Source organism: Misgurnus anguillicaudatus, chromosome 9 (genome assembly GCF_027580225.2).
Source record: "Misgurnus anguillicaudatus chromosome 9, ASM2758022v2, whole genome shotgun sequence".
Classification (NCBI taxonomy): Eukaryota; Metazoa; Chordata; class Actinopteri; order Cypriniformes; family Cobitidae; genus Misgurnus; species Misgurnus anguillicaudatus.
The window spans coordinates 33,128,846-33,154,760 of NC_073345.2; the positions used below are offsets into that span (position 1 = coordinate 33,128,846).

The 25,915-nt window shown below is 35.5% G+C and overlaps 2 long non-coding RNA genes across 2 annotated transcripts; one reads left to right on the forward strand and one right to left on the reverse strand.

Annotated features, from left to right (window-relative positions):
• Nucleotides 1–357: 357 nt before the first annotated feature.
• On the reverse strand, nucleotides 358–2,027 carry LOC141366150 (uncharacterized). Its single transcript, XR_012371241.1, has 2 exons — nucleotides 1,635–2,027; nucleotides 358–1,122 (listed from the first exon to the last, which is right to left on the reverse strand). It is a non-coding gene; the product is annotated as an uncharacterized lncRNA (long non-coding RNA).
• Nucleotides 2,028–23,094: 21,067 nt separating this feature from the next.
• LOC141366247 (uncharacterized) lies at nucleotides 23,095–25,376 on the forward strand. The gene is made up of 3 exons (XR_012371351.1): nucleotides 23,095–23,230; nucleotides 23,322–23,427; nucleotides 25,082–25,376. It is a non-coding gene; the product is annotated as an uncharacterized lncRNA (long non-coding RNA).
• The last annotated feature ends 539 nt before the right edge of the window (nucleotides 25,377–25,915 follow it).

The window sequence follows — 25,915 nt, forward strand, 5'->3', positions numbered from 1 at the left end:
ACTGTATGACTTTTATTTGAATGAATAATACTATAACATCTTACAATGTTGATACTTCTTTTTAGTTCCTGCTTAGAACTTCTCGTAAAGGACAATGCTGTTAAAAAACTTGCAGTAAAGCTGATTGATTGCCTATTTCTTTACTACAAATACCATGGCTATATGTAAATACAGTAACAAAACTGTTTCTTTTCTATCATCCTTGGTAGGTTATTTTCTATTTTTATCAAATTACTTACATTTTAAGATTATAAATCTTGCTGTTTCCTTTTCTTCCCTAAAATGAAAGAGTGTTTTTAAAGGAATCAAAGAAATTATTTTAAATATTCTCTCTTAAATATGCAAATGAAAAATGCATTTGAAGTTTAAAGCCTTTATTTTCATATGTATAGATACCTGTACAATGACATTCTTCCTTTTTATTGCCACATTACATTAAACTGTGGTTGTCATTAAAATAATAAACTAGAAAGAAACCTGTTATACAATATAATGTTATCTGTGCAGTGTAAGTGTGACATGCTTGCCAAGTATGCAGCGCATACTCAAAAATGTGACCTCTGCATTTAACCCATCCCAGTAAATGGTGAACACACACGGAGCAGTGGGCAGCTATTCCTTCAGTGCCCGGGGAGCAATTGGGTTTAATGTGCCTTGTTCAAGGACATCACAGTCGCAACCTGCCGGCAGAGACGGAAACTGGAACTGGCAACTTTCGGGTTACAAGTCCAACCCTCTAACCACTAGGCTATGACTATGTGTATCAAAACCTGCAGTATTAAACTAATGTTTGTGTAGAGATTAAAATAATGACAGTGATATTGGGGTCAATTAATGTTTTTGACATATTGAACACTGAGGGCTGCTGGATAAAACGGTTCCTCAATCTTTACGTCCTGTAGCTTACACTTCTGTATGTATTGCCAGAGGATGTAGGTGGAAACAGTTTGGTATAAGTGGGCATTTTAACAATGGAACCGGCTCCTTTCTGTACTGTGTTCCTCTCAGTAGACTTTATCCCTCTCTACAGGCTCTTGCAGTTCATTTAAATCATGCTACCATATCACACACTATGCATCTGGTCAGGATTCCCTCAATGTTAAAACAGGTCCTCTAGCTTTCCTAGAAGAATAAAAAGACAAAATACAGAATAATTATGTTAACTATTCGTAAAATCACATAGCACACAATATAAAATAAACAAGTTTGAGACATAATAAAAGAGATGATATAAAACTGATAAATGTGTAAATAAAATATGAAAAACAACTTGAATTAACACTATTATATATAGTTATAAACAGTATGTTTGCTGCCTGAAAATAAAACACACACACACAAGACGTTTGGTTAGACGTTCAATAAGCTATTATTAGCACAAAAACCTCCCATAGAAACACACGTGTACACACACACACACACACACGTTATTTTTACTTGTTTTAATGAAGAATGTGGTATTTATTGTCCTCCTAGAACACTATCTAGTGACATTTGTGTAACTAAGCCAGCTAACACAACGTTTCACAGTTTATTATGTATTTCGTCAAGTTATTTGAGTCTATAGGCTAATAATAATGGAAAGGCTAAAAAAATATGCAATTAGGATATTAAAATAAACAAGAAAAACTTACATTTGATCGATGTAAACTCACAAAAGCTCCACGGACGAATTGAATGTAAACCGAAAACACTTCTCAGACCGGTGCATCACTTTTTGTGACCCCCCTGAAACACTTCCGTTGTGTTGTGAGATTTGGAACGCGTTTCTGTTTTTGGTCGTGTTGTAAGAATTTGCAACGCGTTTCTGTATTTGGATGTGTTGTGAGATTTGGAACGCGTTTCTGTTTTTGTTCGTGTTGTGATATTTGCAACGCGTTTCTGTATTTGGATGTGTTGCGATATCTGCAGCGCATGTGTTGTCAAACTGATGAAGATGTTTTCTTGATTTGCTGGTGTTTTTTCTATTTGCATGTGTTTTCTTTCATTGCAAGGCAGTGACCCCTGACGGCCACCGTATTAATCCCTTTTTTATACGTAGCAATGTATCTCATTGATACACATATTTTAAAAATTTGCTAAATAATTCAATTCAATATACATTTATTTATATAGCGCTTTTCACAATATAATTGTATCAAAGCAGCTTTACATTAATAGAAGCAGGGAAAACACAGAAAAATCGACAGACAACATAAAAGTGATATAGGGATTTGATGAAAAAGTATTTTTTATGCCCCAAACAAGACACTGAAGAGAGTGTATCTCGTGGTGCACATTTTTTTTTTTTTTGCAAGGGTGTTCACCAGAAAAACATGCATTTGTGAAAAGCATAACAGACCAAACATAAATTCTGAAAATCTGGCCTATATGCTTTTCAGCAGGTTAACATAGCATGCACTGAAAAAAAATTATTCCTTCAATTTACTCAATTTTTTAAGGTAAGTGGTTGCAATCAATTTATTTAAGCTTTTTTTATTTTATTTTACTTTACTAATATTTTTTGTAGCTTAAATAAATTGATTGCAACCACTTACCTTACAAAATTGAGTAAATTGAATTAATTTTTTTTTTTCAGTGTGGAAAACAGACACAGCATGAACTAAGTCAAGCTCTGTTAATAATACACTTGACGTCTGGCTTTTCTAAACTACAGTATCTAACTGTGGTGGTCCAATAACAGTACTCGCTTAAAAGACTGATAATTTTTTATCCTTATTATTTTGAGAGATTAAAATAGCTTCCTTTTATTCAGTTTAATGAAAAATTCAAAATGTGTGTTTAAACTGCACGTGAAGCTGAAAAGAAATCAAATCTGTGATCAGTATACTTTCAGAGAAAACGAAACCTAATGTTTATCCCTGAGCACCTGCCAAACCCCTTTCCTGACATTTACATTTAAATGTAGTCATTTACCAGACGTTTTTATCCAAAGTGACTTACAAATGAGGTAAACAATATAGCAATTTGAAAAACACAAGAACAGCACAAGAACTAGTCTCATCAATGATTTTGAGTTAATTCACTTTTTGAGTCAACTAATACTTGCAACTAGGTAACTTTTTTAAGTTGAACCAACAAATAATTTCTTAAAAATGTTGTTACATCCGTGTGCCATCTGGTTGTATCTCTCTCTCTCTCTCTCTCTCTCTCTCTCTCTCTCTCTCTCTCTCTCTCTCTCTCTCTCTCTCTTTCACTTTTGCTTCATCATCACCCGGCGCGCTTACCCAGTGGTTCTCAAACTGGGGCCCCAGTTTTATGAAGGTTTATAAAATAAATTAATTTATCATAAAATCTGTGTAATTAAATATCAGAAAAATAAGGATACTAACCAACAGCACTGCCACAAAACAAAAAACATTGGATGGAGTATGCACAATGCAAACAAAATAATATGGCGTTTTTTTGTCTAGCTTCTAAACATTACAGTTTTTCTGAATTGCTAAAACACATTTTTTGAAACCATCACTCATTTTCTCAAAACCTTAAACACAAATCCCAATTTCAAACAAAATTCACACACTGTAAAAAAAACTTTGCTGCCTTAAAATTTTTTGTTGAATCAACTCAGATTTACAAGTCATGTCAACAGAAATTAGTTATCATAAATTTAGCTGAGAAAAGTCAACTTAAATTTATAAGTTATAACAACTAACCTGTAGTTATAACAACTCATCTCTAGTCAAGATAAATAATAGTAAGTTGAAATGACTTGTAAATCCGAGTTGATTCAACAAAAAATTTTAAGGCAGCAAAGTATTTTTTACAGTGCAGAACCCCTGACTCTTCCAGCAAAATCAAACAATTCCTTCAAAACCATTTCACTTGTACTCAAAATCAAACTAAGCTTTCAAATCATACACACATAAGTCTATAATATAAAACACTACAAAGCATCCATTAGACACTACCTTAAAAAATGGAAAACACAACATCTAGGACAGGGCTATTCAATTGGCGGCCCGCGGGCCAAACCCGGCCCCCAAGGTTATTTGATCCGGCCCTGGCCCTTTATGTAGTCTGTAACAAAGACATCTCTAAAATAAATTTAGTAAGTTAGACAACGGGCCGTACAGTTACGAATTGATGCGCGTGCGTCTGTTTCATGCAGCATGCTGCAGAGCGCGAGTCACGTGACTGGTGCGAGCAGCTGTGTCACGTGATTATATTCGCGCTTTGGTCCACAAGCTCAAAGCGATCGCCTCCCCCGCTCGCGCCCGCGTCTCAAGACGCGATAGCTGACAGTGGTTTAAGAGACCGAACTCTATGGTTGTTTTAACTTTATTTGTTGTATTTTCAGCTTAAAACACTGCCTTTTCCGACAATTGTTGTCTGATATGTTTATGCTTATCCACAATGACATTAACGTTAGATAAAGGAAACTCGTTGAAACGATTTTGTGAACTAAGTTAGACAAAAAAGATCCTGCCGTTTCTCCAAAATTCAAAGCAGACAAAGGCTCAAATATTATGCGAGTCATCGTTCTCACACAAGAATGCAATTAAAACGAGTAACAGTAGTCACCCATCGCTCACAGCCCAGCACCTGCACCACTGTATGTGTATCGCGCTGACAAACATACACCTGATTTTACTGCTCTTGCGAAATCTAAAAACATATTCTGTTTATTAGAAGGTAGCCTAATGTTTGCCAATTATTAAGATGGCTGTTGTAGTTTAAATAGGGCTACTGTAATAATTAGCCTTGACAAAAAACAGCATAAAACAATTATGTTCCATATTATAAACTTTTTTGTTATGTGCACTGAAGTGAGTAAATAAGTTAAATTCTGAATAAGTGTGATATGGATCTTATTTACCTATTTAAATGTAGAATAAAGCTTACTTGGGCATCTTACAATGCACTTATGTTGTTATGCAATTTTAAAATACAACATATGAACATGTCTGGATGTAGAAAAAGCCTACTTTGACATCTAACAATGCACTAATGTTGTTGAATGCAGTTTCAAAATACATGTTTGTAGAAAAAGCTTATTGTACAATGCACTGAATTTGTTGTTATGCAGTTTCAAAATACAACATGAATATGTTTAAATGTAGAAAAATTTAGTCATCATCACTGTTATATCTCCGGCCCCTCATTTAAGATACTTTTTATGAACTGGCCCCCACGACAAACTAATTGAATAGCCCTGAGCTAGGACATCTGCTTACAGAAAAATATTTTTTTTTTTACATAACAACACACTTGACAAATTCTGTTAAAAATCTATATTACTTTAATCACAAGTTTAATTTAGTAAATATAGCGAATACTTTACTGTAAGTACTGCAAGTAATAGTACGTTTTCAATATTACTGTAAGCAGCACTTGTATTTTGTAAAAAGTCAGCAATCCAACTGCAAATTTTGCCAATTGCATCGTCTCTGGTGTCATTTTCTTCCTCATACTCTTCATCTGCCTCTCAGACTGTTTCCAATTCACGCAATTGGTAAAAAATACCATTAGATAAAAGTGTGTAGAATTTTGAGTTGTTGTGTTTCCTCGATGATAACAGTGTTGTAGTTGTGTTCAACTTTTGCCTGCCTGTGTTTAGCATTTATAAAACAAGTGCATTGCAGTGTGAAATGTGTGTTTTAGTGAGAAGTTTGTGTTTAGAGTTTTGCAAAAAGAGTGCATGATTTGACAAACGGGTTTAGGTCACTATGAATTTGGTTCAGAGATTGGGGTTTAGTGTTTTAGCGATTCAGAAAAACTGTAACACAACTCTATTGACTTTTATATTTAAAGTTAGTAATGAAATATTAACATCCCATTAATTCTTATACTATGCCGTCTCTCTGTTTGTGCTAAAATGTACACATTCAGTATTTATTATCATTTGCATGTTTTGATGTGACCAATGTCATGATTTTACAGTTTTTCTGAATTGCTAAAACACTAAACTTATTACTGCAAGTCATTTAGTCAGTTTAAACAGTTTAAATTGTTGAAGCAACTCTTCCCATGGCAGTAGTAACACTGTTTTCCATTGGGGCTCTTAGAGCTGGAAACTGTGGAAGAAACAAATCTTAATCTTTTATTTGCATTCTTAAGCTCAACCTGCATGCTTAAGTCAAATGAGCCTCCTTCTGACCCCCTGTCACCCTACTACAGAAATTGTCAGACTAAAATATATCAAATGTAATGATGCTATTTTAATGAACAAAGTTCAATTAACAAACTATAATTACAGGTGTACACCAGCAGGTGGCAGCAGATAGGCTTTTAAGTACAAAGACCTTAATCCCTCACACCAGACTTGTACTATTAAGTTAGGTGTGTATGTGATCTGTTGGCTAAATCACATTTGATATTAGGAGTTGAGTCGTAAATGGTTTGATTGATTAGGATGACACAAGATTAAGACAACTATTCATCAGCATGCATTGATTATTTACATGTTGTTGTGAAAATAAAGGATCTGACCAAAGTTGGTAGCACTCAGTTGCAGTTTGCTTGTTGACAACAGGGCCAGCTGCGGGTCAGAACAGGTACTGTTTTTTTCTTATACTGATTTATACAGATTTCTAAGCATAATTGTAAAATGTATATTTTTAAGTAAAACCATTTTACCCCTCGCATAGCCCCCTCACAATAACACTGCATCTACTGTTTTTTATTATGATTACTAAACTCTATTCAAAATTGACTTTTTGGTCAAAACACACAAGCACTCCAGTTTGGTGTCATCGTCAATTTTTTGCTCTTATGGACTTTGTCAAAGTTCAGTTATTGATTTAATAGGAACTCACTCAAGGTTCAAATATACCAGCACAAAAATATTTGGGTCTGTATAGACGATTTCATCGGACGCATGCGTGTTGTCACGTTTACGCGTCTGGCCCAAAATTAACTTCAGGTCTTTGTTTATCGATCTGGAAAACTGTAACTAAACTGACCTCTGTAACAAATACTGTCAGAAACACTGTAAAATCAAATAGTATACCTTACTATAAAAATGCTAGTATGTTTACTTGTTTTCAACTAAAATGTTGAGTTTACTTAATATTGCTAATTGTTGTTTAAATGTTAAAATATAAAATTCACACAACTGAAGCAATTTAAGTAAAATGACACAAAATATCCAAGACGTTCTATGAGCACGCGCATTTGATCGCAATTCCCCTCCTCCACACCTGTTTCTAAATGGACATTTACCACAAAATGTATCACATAAAATCTCCAGTTTGTGTTTGTTATTGGTTCATTTGAAGTCACCATTTCCGTGATTACTGTTGCCTTTAGTTAGACATTTGTCCCTTGACATTCACTGAACTAACTCTCCTCTTTTAGCAATTGCCACAGTGTTTTAATAAAACCATTTGTTTATTGCTTGATGTAGGAGATAAGCCTGTCAGATCATCTGGGGTTAATTTAAATATTATATTGTATGAAGTTGTTAACTAAACATTTGTTTATAAATAAATGGTAAAGAAAATAAAGCACATAAAAATGCTGCTCATATGACACTTTTCCAAAATAACACTGCTTTTATTGATGCTTAAATGAGACATCATGATTTCTGATACAAATCTCAATGATGGTGAAGATAAATTGTAAGAAAGTTGCACAATTTTGTCAAGTTGCAATGCATGATGGGAGCTATGAATGAGTAAGTTAACCTTAATTTTCCTTTTAAGTTTGCTTTGGAAAAATAAGGGCAATCGGTTTCCTTAGTTTTTTAAGTAAACTGAACATGTTAGAATTTACAGTGAATGTGACTCTTGACTCTTGCTCTTAAACAGAGGTGGGTAGTAACGAATTACATTTACTTCGTTACATTTACTTGAGTACATTTTTTGGGTAACTAGTACTTTTAGAGTAAATTTAAGAATGGGTACTTTTACTCTTACTCAAGTACATTTCTAGTGAAAAAACGGTACTTTTACTTCGCTACATTCGGCGGCGTTACTGCGCTACTGTCAAATGGTAATAATTAATGAAGCCAGCTACGCACATTCGTAGAAAATAATAATACATATGAAAAGTTCCAATCAGGATTCAGGCCCCACCATAGCACAGAGACAGCGCTGCTTAGAGTTACAAATGACCTCCTATTAACATCCGATCGTGGTGAAATCTCAATCCTTATATTACTAGACCTTAGTGCAGCCTTTGACACAATAGATCACACAATCTTACTCAATAGACTAGAAAACTATGTTGGCATCAGTGGTCAGGCGTTAGCCTGGTTCAGATCGTATCTAACCAATCGATATCACTTTGTTTATGTAAATGAGGAAGAGTCATATCACTCCCCCGTTAAATACGGCATACCTCAGGGATCAGTTCTAGGCCCTATCCTATTCTCGTTATATATGTTACCTCTAGGAGACATTATCAGGAAACATAACATAAGTTTTCACTGCTATGCGGATGATACCCAGCTTTACATCTCGTCGCATCCTAGCGAAACCCACCAGTTTTCTAAGCTAACAGACTGCATTAGTGATATTAGGGACTGGATGGCACAAAACTTTCTTATGCTAAACTCCAATAAAACAGAGATACTTATTATTGAACCGAATCGCTACAAACATAATATGTCAGATTACAAGTTGCCCATAGATGGCTGCACGGTGGTGCCATCTTCCACGGTTAAGAATTTAGGCGTAATGTTCGACAGCAATCTATCTTTTGATAGTCATATCGCCAACATCTGCCGCACAGCATTCTTCCATCTTAGAAATATCTCAAAAATACGCCATATGCTGTCTGCATCAGACGCAGAAAAGCTTATACATGCTTTTATGACCTCTAGAATAGACTATTGTAACTCGTTACTCGGGGGATGCCATGCAAATCAGGTAAACAAGCTACAGCTGGTTCAAAACGCCGCCGCAAGAGTGCTTACTCGATCTAAAAAGTATGACCACATCAGTCCAATTCTGGCATCTTTACACTGGCTACCAGTTAAATATCGTATACAATTTAAAATATTACTAATCACCTACAAAGCCTTAAATGGCCTAGCGCCTTCGTATATTAAAGAACTACTATCAGAATACAATCCATCACGTAAACTGCGCTCACAAAATTCTGGTCACTTAATTATCCCTAGAATATCAAAAGTATCTAAAGGTGGTAGATCCTTTTCCTACTTAGCCCCTAAGCTCTGGAATGATTTACCAAACAATGTTCGAGTATCAGACACAGTCGATCAATTTAAATCTAAACTTAAGACATTCTTCTTTAACAAAGCATTCACATAAAATGTCCAGTAAATGTACATTTCCCGCAGTAGTTAGTTTGTCCAGAACAAAGCACTCACATACCTCATATGGGTAATATACTTATGCCGCAATAGTTAGCCTGTCTGGAACCGAGCCGACTTGAACCACTATAATGTTTGACACCTGCATTGCATGCGAACGGCCCCTACGCTAATAGAATTCTGTTTTTCTCTCCCTGTCTCGTCCTCAACCACGAGGACCATGAGACAAACAGACCCAGTTCCGGTTGCTGTGAAGATCATTGCATCACTGATCCACTGGCTGTCCTTCAACGTGATGACCAGCCGATGCCCGACCAACGACCACCGGCTAAACCAGTTTAATTCGCTTACCCGCCTCCTATCCCTACCGTTTCTATATATATATATATATATATATAAATATATATTAATTCCTCCCAAGGGTTTTTGTCCTTCTAGGACTTTTTCCCATTGGGTTTTTTTTTCCTAGAGGGTTTTTAATCCCAGGGAGAGTCAGCCAACTTTGGCTTAATTTAGCACTTTACAGTATACGTTACTTTATTAATATGCTCGCTTGTACGGTTTAACAGCTTTCTCTACTTCTTATATTATCTATTAATTTTCTGTGTTCTCCTCTACATCTTCTCATGTAAAGCTGCTTTGCAACAATTAACACTTGTGAAAAGCGCTATATAAATAAAATTGAATTGAATTGAATATTTTTTTTTTAAAGTTTATAGGGCGTGTTCGAAAGTTTCGCGAAACAGGCTGCGTCACCCTTTAGCACGCGACCGCGCGGTCATTAGCGTGCGCGACCGCGCGGTCATTAGCGTGCGCGACCGCGCGTATATGATAGAGAAGCAGATGAGGGCACGTGTGCAAGATATCGGAGGCAGATCATGCGTGGCTTCAAGTTCGGTCTATGTTTTCACTCCAAGAGGTCAAAAAGAATAGTTTCATAATGCGATGCATGCTTTTTTCACTAAACGAGCTGACATCTCAGCGTACACGAATTCAAGATCCAACCTGAAGTAAGTGTCACAGTATGTCTATTTGAACACTATTAATGGTCATTTCACTAACTGTCCGGGTTTTTCGCAATGCACTCTTGTGCTAGTGTAAGTTAAACCATACAAACAAACAGCACGTTCACATCTGCACATGTCCATATCATTTCCCCACAACTAAACAAACTGAACAGCATAATGTAATGACGTCTTGCATTACACAAATCCGGACACCTCACTAATGTGTAGAAAATACATTCAAATAAAAACGGAATTGTATTTTATTTAAATCCTTCCTACAGAATGAATGAATAAAAATAAAAGAATAAAGTTTGATTTTAAAGAAACATGTATTATATATTATAATGCATGTATAGTTGATTTGCACAAACAGATAAGTTCCATATGAAATTCTAAAATGATCATTTTTATTAAGCTCCTGTTTATGTTCAGTAATTGCACTTTAATGGCAATGAAAATAACCTATTCATATAAAAACATGATAACAAGCAGACACACAGGTTCTTATTTGTTTACTGTTTGCATGTTTAAAGGCAGATGCTGACAAGTTTGTGTTGTGAACATGAAAATAAATACAGAGTTAACCGTCAGAAAAACGTGTGTGTGTGTGTGTGTGTGTGTGTGTGTGTGTGTGTGTGTGTGTGTGTGTGTGTGTGTGTGTGTGTGTGTGTGTGTGTGTGTGAGATTTTTTCTCAAATGACACATTACGTGATGTTAATGTACCCATTGCAGGACTGAGATAGGCTGCTTTACTTGTATATAAGCAGAACAATGAGACTTTTAAGGAGAGGTTTGTGAAAACCCTCCAAGTAATCTGAAATTCAGTGCTTTTGCGCTTACTTTTTTATCAGATCGGAAGTAACGAGTAACTAACTACTTGAGTAGTTTTTTCATCTAATACTTTTTTACTCTTACTCAAGTAAATAATTAGATTGATACTTTTACTTTTACTTGAGTACATTTTTGCATAAGTACTTGTACTTTTACTTGAGTACAGATTTTGGGTACTCTACCCACCTCTGCTCTTAAAGAGATGAAACACTTAGACGTTTGAAACACTTAGAAGCAACATAATTCACAATTCCTTATATTAAAGCGATAGTGCACCCAAAAATTAAGCTTTTGTCATCATTTACTCACTCTTATGTTGTTACAAACCTGTATAAATTTCTTTGCTCTGATGAACACGAAAGAAGATATTTTGAGTAATGTTTGTTCGTGGACCCCATTGACTTCCAAAGTAGGAAAAATAATAGTGTGGAAGTTAATGGGGGTCAACGAACAAACATTACTCAAAATATCTTCCTTTGTGTTCATCAAAACTAAGAAATTTACACAGGTTTGTAACAACATGAGAGTGACTAAATGATGACAGAATTTTCATTTTTGGGTGAACTATCCCTGTAATGTAAGCAATTGTGAATTATGTTGCATGTAAGTGTTTGAAACATCTTAATAGTAAATACTTAAAAATGTAACATCCATACAGTAAGTGCATTTTATTAATTTTCAAAATAACAAAGATTAATAATGATAAAACTATATTGCTCATTGTTAGTTCATGTTGGCTAAATCATTTATTAATGTTAACCAATATAACCTTATTGTAAAGTGTTACCATAAAATGCACACATCAGCAACAAACAAGCCTTCAATGTATATGTTGGTGTTGCAGTTGTTGGTTGTGGTTGCTCTTTGGTTCCTGTCAGCCTATCATCTCCTCTAGGCTCCAAAGCTCTGTCAGTGCCCTCTCCAGGGGCATCGTTAGGCCATTTTTAGGGGGGCTTTGGCCCTCCCAAAATTCTTCTCAACCCCCCTAAAAATGTTGTTATGTTATCTCCATAAACTGCACAGGAATTCATGATCGCTTCATTCCCCTTTAAATTTAAGATTTAAGTTCCCCTTAAGATGCTATTTAATATTTATACTGCTGTTCACAAGCGCTCAGAACTGAAGCTAAACTTCCTGTGGACCAAAACGCACTTTCATCATAAAATGCTTGATTTTTCGTCTTGGATTTATTGTATTTTTATTTGTTGCATTCGAACAAACTCTGACAAAAACAAACCCAAAATTAGTGTTTTATGTTCACGAGTAGAGTGCAATATGTAATCAATTCTGTTTGAAAGACAAAAACGAATAAACAAATTATCTGAAGGTACACGGACTCATTGCACATATCTCTTTTTATAAATGTATATACAATTTTTTAAGACATCAGAGGCAAGGAGGTGAGAAAGTATATAGTTACTTAGGAAGCTTATGTTTTGACCATATGCATTTTACTGACATTTCTAATGATTACATTGATAGACAGTTATAAATTGTGAATTCTCAATCTCTTACATTACAATATGCTTATGTGTGATAATTGTCAAGAGAGAGAGAGAGAGAGAGACGGAGAGAGAGAGAGAGAGAGAGAGAGAGAGAGAGAGACTTTTAACACACTTTATTAAACCATCTGAAAAACATTGCATTATATCTTAAAGCGATCACAAAGCAATGTGATCAGGCCACATTAATAAATATAAATATGAAAAAGAAGAAAAAAAACAAAAAAGCAATATAAAATAACTCGGGTTAAAGATGTAAAATCAACATCACCAATTAAAGGTTATTTCACCATCTTCACCAAGTAACAAAAGAGCTCCATTAACGCACCATTTAAAATCAAATTCAAGTAGATTTTCAGTCATCTGAAAGAATCTGTGCTCCACTCTGACTCTAGATTCAACCAGAGCAGTGAACAACTTTAAAACATTTAAATCTCGTCCTTCAGCTGCCAGTTTGCGAGACTTCCAAATAGCTAGCTTAGCTTGTCCAATTATAAAATTAGCCACCGTACACTGTTGTATGTGTGTTCTTATTTGCATCCAAACACAAACAGTGGTTTATCAAACACAAACCCCAAATCCCCAAGTATTTTCCCAAGCAAGGCAAATAGTGGAAACAATCTTGAACACTCAGTAAAAGCATGAAATACAGTTTCAGGTGCAGAACAGAAAATACAAACTGGTGAAATGTTCACATTGAACTTAGAAACATGGGTGTTAGTTGGCAAGACACAATGTAGTAATCTCCACTGTAAATCTCCCGATCGTTTAGGTAGGGGACTCTTATAAAAAAGCCTCCAAGAAGGTGAAAGTCCAGCAGAAACCAATAAAAAATCTCTCCATTTTGTGTCACATTTTTCCTTAATAACCCAACCCAGTATCACGCTAAAGCGTGTAATAGACACGCTGGTCCACTAGAGGATGCGTGTCAATGTCACGCTTTGCCTCCTCAAGGCGTGAAAATGACACGCATTTATGAGGATGATAACCAATAGGGGGCGATAATTTCTTATTGCCAACAACTTCAACAAGAGAAGCGACGCAGTTATATGCGTTCTCTGGAGCTCCATGGGTAAGGCTTTCTTGGAAATTTGGTGATTAATGTTACTAAAATTGAGTAAATCCTGTGTTTATGTTAAGTCGTTGTTGCAACGTTAGCAATATAATATCACCGCTAAGGCAACAGACAAGTCAGTGCACGCGTTTGGTCAGAATCCAATTGGCTCATATTTAGGACATAATTGTTTGTTCAGGTGCGGTCATTTAAGAAATCCTAAAGTTGGTGCAGCATAACATTTAATTTGCGTGTGTGAACTATGGAGTTATCTATAGTGGTTTTTACGTTACTAAGGTCAGAAACATTATTGGATGACTGTTTGATAATCAGCTAATGTATTAATCACAGAAAGCTGCAGTGACTGCATTATATTATGTTGCTAAACAGTTGTTCTAGCGTTTTTAAACCAGTAGTTTTATTAATTTTGCGCGGAATGCAGTTCGTGAAATAAGCTCTAAATGAAAAAATAACCGATTTAAGTAAATAATTGTGTTCATTGTAAATCTGCTCATCTAAACATACAAGGCGGAACCAATCGATCACAGAGAGCGATCGCTGCTGACACCGTCAGCAGCACTTACATTCAGATTACAATAATATTTCACATTATTACATTCACATTACAATAATATTTCACATTATAAGTGTTTTTATATCAAATAAATGCAGCCTTGGTGAGCAGAATAGATTTATTTAATTATTTAATATTATTTATATAATAAGGCTAGTTTGTGCAGTTACATCTATGTCAATTGAGCGTTAGAAGGGATTAAAATTGATTGTGTTATGTTCTGTAATTGTTGTTAATAAATCTGTCAGAAGAAAGTGTGAAAAAGTTTGACTACAGTAACCATATCTAACCAAGCTTCAAGTACCAAGATAATTATTTCATTTTTTTCTCTGAAGTCAGATCAACTGTTCATTTATGCAGTTTATGCTTTATTTATAGGTAGCATAACTGTTACCTTTTTTTTTTTACAGTTCTGCATATATAATATGACAAACCTAGGAGACTTTGCTGTAAGAGAATTAATCATGTTTTTGTTTTCTTTTCTCAGGTCCGGTCAGTACCCACCACCCTCCCTGTTAACATCACCCACAGTTTATACTTTTTCTTAAAAACCCAACGGCTCTTTTAAGAGCCACTTCAATAATCAACTCACTCACTCACTCTCCTCAAGTAAGTATTGCTTTTTAATTTTTTTAATCTTGCCCTGCTTTGTACTTCTCAAAGTCTCTTTCACTCTCTTCCGTTTACTCTTATCTTTATTAGAAATGCCAGGCCAGGGGTCAACAACTAGAAAGTGTGTGGTCTTCCATACACAACTAAATGTAGCTTGCAAAACCTGCAACACATGCAAGGTAGAGCAGCCACATAAGCTTCGGGTAAAAAAGAACTGAAGAAATTTGATCAGAAGCGGGAGAGCTGGGTGCATGATGAAGATATGGAAGATATGCTGGTATGAAATTGCGATTATTGTTTTATATACATACATACATACAACATATATATGTTATTTTGCGTGTTTGTTATGTTTTGTATTTGTCAAGGCCTGGAAGAAAACCAAATGCTTGGGGGTCTGAGGTTTTGACACCCCGTTGTCACTTGACTGAGACATCCATTACATGCTTGGAAAGATTAACGAACCTATTCAAAGTAAGAAATAAAAAATAATATTAAAAATTACAGGTAAAAATGTGGTGCCTTCTCTCAACTAATGTAGTACTCAGATTGTGATTAATGCTTTTAGTTTACAACTGACGTGCGTGCGTGCGTGCGTGCGTGTGTGTGTGTGTGTGTGTGTGTGTGTGTGTGTGACACATTTGTCAAGTGTTGAATGCATGCTTGAAAGTGACCCATGCAATTTAAAGGGATAGTTCACCCAAATAAATAACATTGTCATTATTTTCTCATTCTGACATTGTTCTAAACCAGCATGAATTCCCTTTGTCTATTGAATTCAAAAGATATTTTGATAATGTATGATGATGTTGCTCATTGAGTTCCATAGTAGTTAAAACAAATACTATGAAAGTCACTGAGTACTGTCAACTGCATCCTTGCCATTCTTGCTCATCAAATTATCATCTTTAGCATTCAAAGGACTAAAGATACTCATATAGGTTTAAAATAATGAGTGAGTAAATGACGACAGTGTGAATTATTCTTTTAACCCATCTTAGTGAGTAGTAAACACACACACACACACACACTGAACAGTGGGCAGCTATCACTGCAGCTACAACTGCTCTCAAGTGTTGGGAGTTTGGCTAAAAGCTAGCTAGCTTTATGTAGCTGATCATGTTTAAGTATCAATAAAATAACATTAATAACTCCATCTGCTTGGTTGTCAGTTTAATCTAAAATAAAATTAAATGCACACACCAGATGATCCAGTCCAGACACAGGAAGACAGATGATATTAAACTAAGCTTGAACTAAGCTTGAACTCTAATGTGGATTAAAGGGTTGACATTTTATTATACAAATGCTTGCAAATAGGGCTGCAGGATAAATTGCATGAAATTGTCCTGCACATCTCATCAGTGAAGTCAGTTCTTTGATTAGCAGTAAATCACCATCACCTGTTTTCAGATGGAGCAGCATTTCCTACACAAAGCTGTGTTTCTCTGAAAAGCTAGGTAATATCCAGTTCATTGTCACAGGCAATTTGTCAACGATGATAAATGCAATATTGCGTAGCTTGTCAGTGTACTTCGCTTTGTGTGGTAAATGTTGCTCCATCTGAAAGCAGGTTATGGTGATTTACTACTAATCAAGCAACCAGTGTCTGCATCTAGAGACCAAACATTGGCACTGATGTATGTTAAGATATGTCAGTACAAGGTGTTTTTCTAATTAAAACACTCAGACATGCATTTTACTTTGGGACTAGTATCAACTCTGACCAGGAAACCACCCCTAAAGGTGATAACACTGGTCCTATCAGAGTAACTTTACAATTGCATATATTTTATCATTTGTTTATAACATTAACTATCACATTGAATTGGTAGACACTGAAAATAGTAAATATTGTAGTTATACAATTTCAGTATACCAGTAGAACAAGTGGCACAATTGGTCAACATCCAGACTATCAAACATCCATCACATTTCTATTTTAAATTATTACTGTTTGGTAGAACAATAAGCACTTTTTACATTTGTAAGGTCTACATCTCTTGTTACTACTGTGGCTGCAATTTATTATGATTATTTTTATTGTCGTTTTTCACTTAAAATAATTGTTTAGGTGTTTGGTCTATACAATTGTTATAACGGTTGATCAGTGTTTTCTAAATAATTCTGTATTTCGAAAATGTAGGCGGGACCTCACAAGGTGTTGCAGAACAAGTCAATAAAATCTCATCAGCCCGAGTTGAATCCCCAACTGGACCACAAATGGCCCAACCTGATCTCCAGGTACCAGTGGCCCTGCCTCATACCAGAGCAGCTCCAACTGGACCACCAGCAGCCCTTATTGGACCACCAAAGTCCCCAATTTGACAGCCAGTATCCCTTTTAGGACCCTCAGGACACCATGCAACCCCACTGCAGCAATCTGGGAAAAGAAACCCATTACCCAGATGGACCCCCAAGAGCCTTCCTAGTTTCTCTTGGAAAAGGTAAGCAAAAAAGGAGCTTTATGAAGTGCATTGAAAATAAATTCTAAGCTTTATAAAAAACCATACTCTTACTTTGTGTAATGTGAAACTGTAATCAAATTAAGAGTCCTGGGATCCCTGCATTCAAAGCATTTGAATAGGAGTTGCAGAAATTGATATTTATATACAGTGGTGGTCAAAATTATTCGAACACCTGACAGATCTGAAATATAGTTTTTTTTTGTTTCCAAAACATGATTACTTTTCATAACAATGGTTGCTTTGAGCACAACAAATATCAGATGAGGTGAGTCGTACTGTTTTTACTTTTAACTTTATTATTTGGTATCTTCACCTTTTGCAGCAATTACAGCAGCACATCTCTCTGGCCTAGTGTCAATATATTTCCTCAGAACTTTATCGGTAATGTTATCTCATAGCCCACGTGGGTTTAATAATCTGTCAGGTGTTCTAATCATTTTGGCCACCACTTTAAGTAATGAAAACAGCATTTCATGAATTTTGACGAGAGGTACCATCAATCAAATAACAGTTTTGTGTGTGTTTGGCAAATTCCATGAAATGCTGTTGTCATAACTTAAATCATGCCTGTGTTTGCCTATATCTAAGACATCGTTTTGGTGGGCTCCAATTAGGGGTGCAATATATATTGACTCTGTACCTTTATCACAATATTTCATTGCATAATATCATAAAGAAAAACTGCATACTTTCTGTTGACTGTGTGGCTTAGTTGCGTTAGATTTAGAGCCCACTTGGAACTGCTAATGATCATGTTTCATTGGCCAGTTGCCCAGTCACGTGCAAGTGTCCATGCAAGTATAAACTGTCTATTTGAGATTATAAAGCTGTGGAATAATAGGCTATTTTTTGTTGTGATTAGTATTACTTTACTGTGATGGCGTTATTTCTTACTGACTGTACAAGACCTTTTGCGTCCAGTGCTCACCGTGTGCAGCCTTTATGAAAATAAGTTTTTATTATAAACTGGACTAATTTACATAATAATTTCTACATTTTAAATGTTTCTCTGTTGTTAACAGATGGTGTGAAAGAAGGCTTTCCAGCTCTGACTACAGTGCGGCCAGATCAAAGGAAAGGTGTGTTGACAACGGACAGTTAAATGACTTTTAAGCTAAATTTGAATTGGTTGATGGGGAAAAAGATCACAATCTAACTAGATGAATCAGCAATGGCCTTTAAATTCAGGAGGGGATATTTATGTAGTAGGATGAATCGCGTGCGATTATTAATGCAATATTTCCCCTCTTGTCAGTGAACTACGGCTCTGTGTAGTAAATGCGCTCCATCTGAAAGCAGCTGATGGCCATTTACTACTAAACAAGGACGAGATTTACTGACGAGATGCGCATTACAATCACATGTGATTAATTGTGCAGCACTAGTATGTAGTGTATTACAGTCTGTTGTGAATTAATGAACAGAACTTATCTGCAGTGTGGAAACTGTTGTACATGGTGGTTCTTGCACTCTATGGGAAAGTACGGATTTGATTTAAGGAGTGTATATAAAAAAAAATGCAGACTATTACTCCCATTCCATTTTCTAAAATGTATTATTCAGAAATTCTGAATGCCCACACAATGTGACAGGGAGACAGGATTTTTACCCTGTGAAGAGGGTTGCCAAATCCAGAGTTATTAAGGTTAAATGTAATACAACTCAAACAATACACAGGTTATATAATGTTCCAGTTGAAAAGGGATGATATAGTTTTTTTTTGTTTTGTTATTGATGTAATGGTCTTAAACTTATTGGTAAACACAGTAAATATTTGAAACTAAAAAAGTCCCACTATTTTTTAGGGCCAGAAATGGAAGCAGGTGGAGTGGGAGCCGTGCAAACTTTGGTATGTACAACGTCTCAGTCATGCCAATGAGAAGTGGCATGTTCACTGTTAATTTTAATCTGTTGTCAGTATATCTAATTGCCACTAACACCTACTGTCCACAATTAACATGCAAAACAATTTAGGCAAATAATGAAATTAAGGTAGTATGCCCAAACTAAATGGCCTGCGTGAAGTCATAGTTCTGAGGATTTGTCAACCCATTAAACTCCTTGTAGAAGATAAGGTCGAGACAAAATTTAAGATTTTGGCATCATTGCAAAATGAGCTTTCCTTGTCTCTAGGTATTTATATAGATTTACCTTGCTCATGTGCTTTTCTTTAAAGTCTCATTCTAGTCAAGAATTGTATCAGTTAAAATGCATCTTTGAACATCATAATAAAAAAAATAATATAATATAATAATATAAAAAAAGTTCTGCTTGTCACATTGTATGCGAAGATCTATGATTATGCTAATCTACTCAGTTGCACAGCTAAAACATCTGTATGTAGCATCTACTTACATGTATATGGTCTAAGACCAGTGGTCACCAATCCTGGTCCTGAAGGGACGGTGTCTCTGCAGATTTTAGCTCCAACCCTAATCAAACACACCTGAAGGACCAGGATTGGTGACCACTGTCTAGACGCATAACTGCTGAGCTTAGACTATATATACACATACATACATACATACATACATACTACTGATGCACGCGTTCAACTGTGTTGATGTGATTGGTTATATTATGTTTGTGACGTTGGAAACACAGGTGATTTTAAACTACTTTTAAACCTACTGTGATTTAATAAAACCCCACCAAAACACAGCTTTAGGAAAACAGCTGAAGTTTTAATGTGTGTCTTAAAGGAAAACACCACCATTTTCAATATTTACTATGTAATTTAGACAAATGAATACATATCATTTTTCAATGCGTGCACTTAATCTTTGTACAGTGCTTCTTGAATGCTTTAGCATTTAGCCTAGCGCCATTCATTCCTTAGGATCCAAACAGGGATGAATTTAGAAGCCACCAAACACTTCCATGTTTTCCATATTTAAAGACTCTTACATGAGTAGTTACACGAGTAAGTATGGTGGCACAAAACCAAACATGGAAAGTGTGGAAACCATGGAAGTGTTTGGTGGCTCCTAAATTGAACCCTGTTTGGATCCTAAGGAATGAATGGGGCTAGGCTAAATGCTAACACATTCAAGAAGCGTTGTACAAAGATTAAGTGCACGCGTTGAAAAAAGATGTGTATGTATTCATCTAAGTTGAGGTAAGAACATAGTAAATATTGAAAAACTGTGGTGTTCTCCTTTAATGTGTCTACAGTTTATTTGCCCAACCAAACATGTAATTGCATTTTTTCTTTTTGTGTTACAGATAAAAGAAGTGGCCATTGGAGTGGGTGGCGGATGGGGACACTTGTTAGTGCTTCGGCATCTTCTTGGGGACCTGATACAATAAGAAGCACTATTATTTCTCTGTGTAACTTGTTTTTCTTTTATGTTTTAAACAAACCATTGTTTCCTGGACCCTTTTATTGCTCCTCCTTTCACTTGCTTTTTTGCTCTTTTTTGGATATTAATTCTGAATACTGTTAAAACTGTTTTGCAACCAAATTATTGTCAATTTAACTGTTTTAATCGATGTTATATCCTACTGTGATGTAATGATGTTAAGTACAGTGAGTCTATTTACTTTACTTTTTTCAATAAACATTGAGGAATTCATTGGTTTCTTTATTTTCACACACACACTATTTATTAAAAAGTCTACTTGGTGAACATTCAAGACAACATAAAATGTATTTGCTCAGAGAATAAAAAACATCCATAGCTGCTGATCCTTGTATTATTTATAGTAAAACTGTTTAGTTTCTAGAAACAAGATATTTTGTTCTGCCTGTCTTGTGTTGTTAAAAACAAATCAATCATCCATTCTAATTGATCACATATTTTACCTACACATTTTATCTATCAAGCAATGGAAATGATGTGGTTTAGAGCACCTTAATTTTTAATGTTGATAGACAACTCTATACAAAGCTTTTTTTACTTGAAGATTGATGGTGGGAAATAAGTAATTGTTTATACATTTAATAATTTTGCAGATGCTTTTGTCCAAAGCGACTTACAAATGAGGTAGCATTAAGAGCAACACAAGAACAACAATACATAAGTGCACCAGAAATAGTCTCAGTATATAAACCAACAATACATAAGGTGTTGAGTAATCACACCATCATTTAAATGTTGCCAAATGCATTGTGAACTTCTGAGCAATAGAAAAGTTTTAAAACATCAGTGTGTCATATAATAACTCTTTAAATTAGATGATGATTCTGAAAATAACCACTTACCCATATGTGCACAGCCCAAAGAGACAGACATAAAATTAAGAGGATGGACCCTGGAGTTCTGCAGTACATTACTTGAAGCTATTGGGATGTGATCAGCCCCCCTCAACTGTTGCTGCTTTGAGGGCCATCTATAATGCAACCCAGTATCACGCTAAAGCGTGTAATAGACACGCTGGTCCACTAGAGGATGCGTGTCAATGTCACGCTTTGCCTCCTCAAGGCGTGAAAATGACACGCATTTATGAGGATGATAACCAATAGGGGGCGATAATTTCTTATTGCCAACAACTTCAACAAGAGAAGCGACGCAGTTATATGCGTTCTCTGGAGCTCCATGGGTAAGGCTTTCTTGGAAATTTGGTGATTAATGTTACTAAAATTGAGTAAATCCTGTGTTTATGTTAAGTCGTTGTTGCAACGTTAGCAATATAATATCACCGCTAAGGCAACAGACAAGTCAGTGCACGCGTTTGGTCAGAATCCAAATGGCTCATATTTAGGACATAATTGTTTGTTCAGGTGCGGTCATTTAAGAAATCCTAAAGTTGGTGCAGCATAACATTTAATTTGCGTGTGTGAACTATGGAGTTATCTATAGTGGTTTTTACGTTACTAAGGTCAGAAACATTATTGGATGACTGTTTGATAATCAGCTAATGTATTAATCACAGAAAGCTGCAGTGACTGCATTATATTATGTTGCTAAACAGTTGTTCTAGCGTTTTTAAACCAGTAGTTTTATTAATTTCGCGCGGAATGCAGTTCGTGAAATAAGCTCTAAATGAAAAAATAACCGATTTAAGTAAATAATTGTGTTCATTGTAAATCTGCTCATCTAAACATACAAGGCGGAACCAATCGATCACAGAGAGCGATCGCTGCTGACACCGTCAGCAGCACTTACATTCAGATTACAATAATATTTCACATTATTACATTCACATTACAATAATATTTCACATTATAAGTGTTTTTATATCAAATAAATGCAGCCTTGGTGAGCAGAATAGATTTATTTAATTATTTAATATTATTTATATAATAAGGCTAGTTTGTGCAGTTACATCTATGTCAATTGAGCGTTAGAAGGGATTAAAATTGATTGTGTTATGTTCTGTAATTGTTGTTAATAAATCTGTCAGAAGAAAGTGTGAAAAAGTTTGACTACAGTAACCATATCTAACCAAGCTTCAAGTACCAAGATAATTATTTCATTTTTTTCTCTGAAGTCAGATCAACTGTTCATTTATGCAGTTTATGCTTTATTTATAGGTAGCATAACTGTTACCTTTTTTTTTTTACAGTTCTGCATATATAATATGACAAACCTAGGAGACTTTGCTGTAAGAGAATTAATCATGTTTTTGTTTTCTTTTCTCAGGTCCGGTCAGTACCCACCACCCTCCCTGTTAACATCACCCACAGTTTATACTTTTTCTTAAAAAACCAACGGCTCTTTTAAGAGCCACTTCAATAATCAACTCACTCACTCACTCTCCTCAAGTAAGTATTGCTTTTTAATTTTTTTAATCTTGCCCTGCTTTGTACTTCTCAAAGTCTCTTTCACTCTCTTCCGTTTACTCTTATCTTTATTACTACTCTTATTACTCTTATTACTTTATAACTAAATGTAGCTTGCAAAACCTGCAACACATGCAAGGTAGAGCAGCCACATAAGCTTCGGGTAAAAAAGAACTGAAGAAATGTGATCAGAAGCGGGAGAGCTGGGTGCATGATGAAGATATGGAAGATATGCTGGTATGAAATTGCGATTATTGTTTTATATACATACATACATACAACATATATATGTTATTTTGCGTGTTTGTTATGTTTTGTATTTGTCAAGGCCTGGAAGAAAACCAAATGCTTGGGGGTCTGAGGTTTTGACACCCCATTGTCACTTGACTGAGACATCCATTACATGCTTGGAAAGATTAAAGAACCTATTCAAAGTAAGAAATAAAAAATAATATTAAAAATTACAGGTAAAAATGTGGTGCCTTCTCTCAACTAATGTAGTACTCAGATTGTGATTGATGCTTTTAGTTTACAACTGACGTGCGTGCGTGCGTGCGTGCGTGCGTGTGTGTGTGTGACACATTTGTCAAGTGTTGAATGCATGCTTGAAAGTGACCCATGCAATTTAAAGGGATAGTTCACCCAAATAAATAACATTGTCATTATTTTCTCATTCTGACATTGTTCTAAACCAGCATGAATTCCCTTTGTCTATTGAATTCAAAAGATATTTTGATAATGTATGATGATGTTGCTCATTGAGTTCCATAGTAGTTAAAACAAATACTATGAAAGTCACTGAGTACTGTCAACTGCATCCTTGCCATACTTGCTCATCAAATTATCATCTTTAGCATTCAAAGGACTAAAGATACTCATATAGGTTTAAAATAATGAGTGAGTAAATGACGACAGTGTGAATTATTCTTTTAACCCATCTTAGTGAGTAGTAAACACACACACACACACACACTGAACAGTGGGCAGCTATCACTGCAGCTACAACTGCTCTCAAGTGTTGGGAGTTTGGCTAAAAGCTAGCTAGCTTTATGTAGCTGATCATGTTTAAGTATCAATAAAATAACATTAATAACTCCATCTGCTTGGTTGTCAGTTTAATCTAAAATAAAATTAAATGCACACACCAGATGATCCAGTCCAGACACAGGAAGACAGACGATATTAAACTAAGCTTGAACTAAGCTTGAACTCTAATGTGGATTAAAGGGTTGACATTTTATTATACAAATGCTTGCAAATAGGGCTGCAGGATAAATTGCATGAAATTGTCCTGCACATCTCATCAGTGAAGTCAGTTCTTTGATTAGCAGTAAATCACCATCACCTGTTTTCAGATGGAGCAGCATTTCCTACACAAAGCTGTGTTTCTCTGAAAAGCTAGGTAATATCCAGTTCATTGTCACAGGCAATTTGTCAACGATGATAAATGCAATATTGCGTAGCTTGTCAGTGTACTTCGCTTTGTGTGGTAAATGTTGCTCCATCTGAAAGCAGGTTATGGTGATTTACTACTAATCAAGCAACCAGTGTCTGCATCTAGAGACCAAACATTGGCACTGATGTATGTTAAGATATGTCAGTACAAGGTGTTTTTCTAATTAAAACACTCAGACATGCATTTTACTTTGGGACTAGTATCAACTCTGACCAGGAAACCACCCCTAAAGGTGATAACACTGGTCCTATCAGAGTAACTTTACAATTGCATATATTTTATCATTTGTTTATAACATTAACTATCACATTGAATTGGTAGACACTGAAAATAGTAAATATTGTAGTTATACAATTTCAGTATACCAGTAGAACAAGTGGCACAATTGGTCAACATCCAGACTATCAAACATCCATCACATTTCTATTTTAAATTATTACTGTTTGGTAGAACAATAAGCACTTTTTACATTTGTAAGGTCTACATCTCTTGTTACTACTGTGGCTGCAATTTATTATGATTATTTTTATTGTCGTTTTTCACTTAAAATAATTGTTTAGGTGTTTGGTCTATACAATTGTTATAACGGTTGATCAGTGTTTTCTAAATAATTCTGTATTTCGAAAATGTAGGCGGGACCTCACAAGGTGTTGCAGAACAAGTCAATAAAACCTCATCAGCCCGAGTTGAATCCCCAACTGGACCACAAATGGCCCAACCTGATCTCCAGGTACCAGTGGCCCTGCCTCATACCAGAGCAGCTCCAACTGGACCACCAGCAGCCCTTATTGGACCACCAAAGTCCCCAATTTGACAGCCAGTATCCCTTTTAGGACCCTCAGGACACCATGCAACCCCACTGCAGCAATCTGGGAAAAGAAACCCATTACCCAGATGGACCCCCAAGAGCCTTCCTAGTTTCTCTTGGAAAAGGTAAGCAAAAAAGGAGCTTTATGAAGTGCATTGAAAATAAATTCTAAGCTTTATAAAAAACCATACTCTTACTTTGTGTAATGTGAAACTGTAATCAAATTAAGAGTCCTGGGATCCCTGCATTCAAAGCATTTGAATAGGAGTTGCAGAAATTGATATTTATATACAGTGGTGGTCAAAATTATTCGAACACCTGACAGATCTGAAATATAGTTTTTTTTTGTTTCCAAAACATGATTACTTTTCATAACAATGGTTGCTTTGAGCACAACAAATATCAGATGAGGTGAGTCGTACTGTTTTTACTTTTAACTTTATTATTTGGTATCTTCACCTTTTGCAGCAATTACAGCAGCACATCTCTCTGGCCTAGTGTCAATATATTTCCTCAGAACTTTATCGGTAATGTTATCTCATAGCCCACGTGGGTTTAATAATCTGTCAGGTGTTCTAATCATTTTGGCCACCACTTTAAGTAATGAAAACAGCATTTCATGAATTTTGACGAGAGGTACCATCAATCAAATAACAGT